Below are 2,650 nucleotides of genomic sequence, written 5' to 3'. Positions count from 1 at the left end.
TTCGAGTTTAGATTTTTGGGTTTAGGGTTTCGAGTTTAGATTTTTGGGTTTATGGTTTAGGGTTTTGGATTTAGGGTTTTGGGTTTTAGATTTAGGGTATCGAAATTAGGGTTTCAGGTTTAGCATTTAGGATTTCAGGTTTAGGATTTTGAACTTAGATTTTTGGGTTAAGGATTTCGGGTTTAAGTTTCGAGTTTAATGTTTCAGGTTTAGAGTTTCAAGATTAAGGTTTCAGATTAAGCGTTCCGGATTCGGTTTTAAGGTTTCGGGTTTAGGATTTTGGTTTTCGGGTTTAGGGTTTAAGGTTTAGGGTTTAGGGTTTTGGGTTTAGGATTTCGAGTTTAGGGTTTCTGGATTTAGGTTAAAGGTTTTAGGTTTAGGGTTTCAGGATTAAGGTTTCTGATTTAGGGTTTCAAGTATAGGGTTTCATGTTTAGGGTTTCGAGTTTCGGGTTTAGGATTTAGGGTTTCGGGTTTTGGGTTTTTTGTTCTAGGTATAGGGTTTCTATGTTTGGGTTTAGGGTTTCGGGATAAGGATTTCAGGATTAGGGTTTCAGGTTAACGGTTTCAGATTTGGGGTTTAGGGTTTAGGATTTAGAATTTTTAGTTTCGGGTTTCGAGTTTAGGATTTCAGGTTTAAGATTTCAGGTTTAGGATTTTGGGTTTAGGGTTTCGAGTATAGGGTTTCTGGGTTTAGGTTTAAAGTTTCTGGTTTCTGGTTTCGGGTTTAGGGTTTCAGGTTAAGGATTTTGGGTTTCGAGTTAAGGGTATCAGGTTTAGGATTTCGGAATTTGAGTGTCGAGTTTAGAGTTTCTGGATTTAGGTTTAAGGTTTCTAGTTTTGGGTTTCGAGTTTCGGGTTTTGGGTTTCGGGTTTAGGGTTTCAACATTAAGGTTTCATTTTTAGGGTTTCAAGTTAAGGGTTTCGTGTTTAGGGTTTCAAGTTAAGTGTTTCAGGATTAGGGTTTTAGTTTTAGAGTTTCAGGTTTAGGGTGTCGGGATTCAAGTTTAAGGTTTCGGGTTTAGGGTTTCACGTTTAGGGTATAGGGTTTAGGGTTTAGGGTTTAGGATTTCTGGTTTAAGTTTCGAGTTTAGTGTTTCAGGTTTAGAGTTTTGGGTTTAGGGTTTCGGGTATAGAATTTCTTGTTTAAGATTTTGGGTTTAGGGTTTTGCGTTTAGGGTTTCGAGTTTCTGGATTTAGGGTTTAGGGTTTCGACATTAAGGTTTTGAGTTAATGGTTTCGTGTTTAGGGTTTCAGGATTAGGGTTTTAAGTCTAGGGTTTCAGGTTTAGGGTTTCGGGTTTACAGTTTTTGGTATCGGGTTTAGAGTTTTGGGTTTCGGGTTTCGGGTTTATGGTTTGAGGTTTGGGGTTTAGATTTTCGCGTTTCGGATTTTGGATTTTTGGTTCTAGGTATAGGGTTTCTAGTTTTGGGTTTAGGGTTTAGGGATTCATGATTAGAGTTTCAGGTTCAGGGTTTCAGGTTAAGCGTTTCGGGTTTAGGGTTTAGTGTTTCGAATTTAGGGTTTCGAGTTTAGATTTTTGGGTTTAGGATTTCGAGTTAAAGTTTCGAGTTTAGTGTTTCGAGTTTAGGATTTTGGGTTTAGGGTTTCGGGTTTAGGGTTCCAATATTAGGGTTTCATGTTAAGGGTTTCAGATTTTGGTTTTAGGGTTCCAATATACTGACACGTGTGCAAAGTGCAAACCCAAGTAGTAAATAGTTTCACTTAAAGGCAAAATCTTATGTGTCCTACTTCAAACCTATAGACAAAATCATTAATATAATGTGTAAACCAAGTACTAAATAATTCAAGGCATGCTGAATTAGGTAGACACAAAACAGAAAACATGTTGAAAATGGGGTAAGAATCCAAATATTTTAGTTTTTAGTCCTAACCTGAATGAGCAACAAGCAATCAAAGCATATCCACTTGAGTCGTAGAAATGAAAGTAAGAAAGCTAAAAAATTATAATGACCACTTCACTTTTGCACATGCAACCATAAAAGTAGGAAAACTAAAAAAAATATAACGATCACTTTGCTCTTGCACATGCGACCAGGTACCCGTACTGCAAAAAGAAAATCTATTTTAGATTCAAGTTTTTCATGAAATTATACTAAAATAATTTCAATTAAAAAAAAAGTAATAAAGTAATTTATATTTACGGATGAATTTCATTTTTTTACTTTTGTTTTGGGGATTCACAAAAAGGTTTGTAGCCACTTAATGAAGGGAATCTTAAAATGCTCATAACAAAAAGAGAAAGTTGTGGATGTCTTTACAATGCCGAGCAAATCAAGTATTCATATATCAAATCCCTAAATAAATCAATCCATTGATTTGTCATTTCGGCTTCCTCAATTGATCCTACATTTGAACTGTTTTCCAGCTTGATCCTCAATGACTATTTCAAATTTCTGTGCCATCAAAGTTATAAATTACAAGACATCAAATCAGAATCCTGTGATAAATAACATATATATGTAATTATAAACCAAAATATCATTGAAGATTTGAAGGACTTGAATATACCAACAGAACCGAGGAATTAAGCGAAACAAGCATAACACAACATAATCAAATCCATTGAATAAACATATTTATATAACTGGAAAAGAAAAAAAAAACATCAGTCTGCGGCATTCGCCACA

General features: G+C 35.2%; 1 long non-coding RNA gene across 1 annotated transcript; it reads right to left on the bottom strand.

The window, feature by feature from the left end:
* Positions 1 to 2,226: 2,226 nt before the first annotated feature.
* Positions 2,227 to 2,650, bottom strand: LOC140919218 (uncharacterized). The gene is made up of 2 exons (XR_012161779.1): positions 2,532 to 2,650; positions 2,227 to 2,416 (listed from the first exon to the last, which is right to left on the bottom strand). It is a non-coding gene; the product is annotated as an uncharacterized lncRNA (long non-coding RNA).

The sequence above is a fragment of the Cicer arietinum genome, unplaced genomic scaffold (genome assembly GCF_000331145.2).
Source record: "Cicer arietinum cultivar CDC Frontier isolate Library 1 unplaced genomic scaffold, Cicar.CDCFrontier_v2.0 Ca_scaffold_6412_v2.0, whole genome shotgun sequence".
NCBI lineage: Eukaryota > Viridiplantae > Streptophyta > Magnoliopsida > Fabales > Fabaceae > Cicer > Cicer arietinum.
This window is presented reverse-complemented; position numbering and strand designations above follow the sequence as displayed.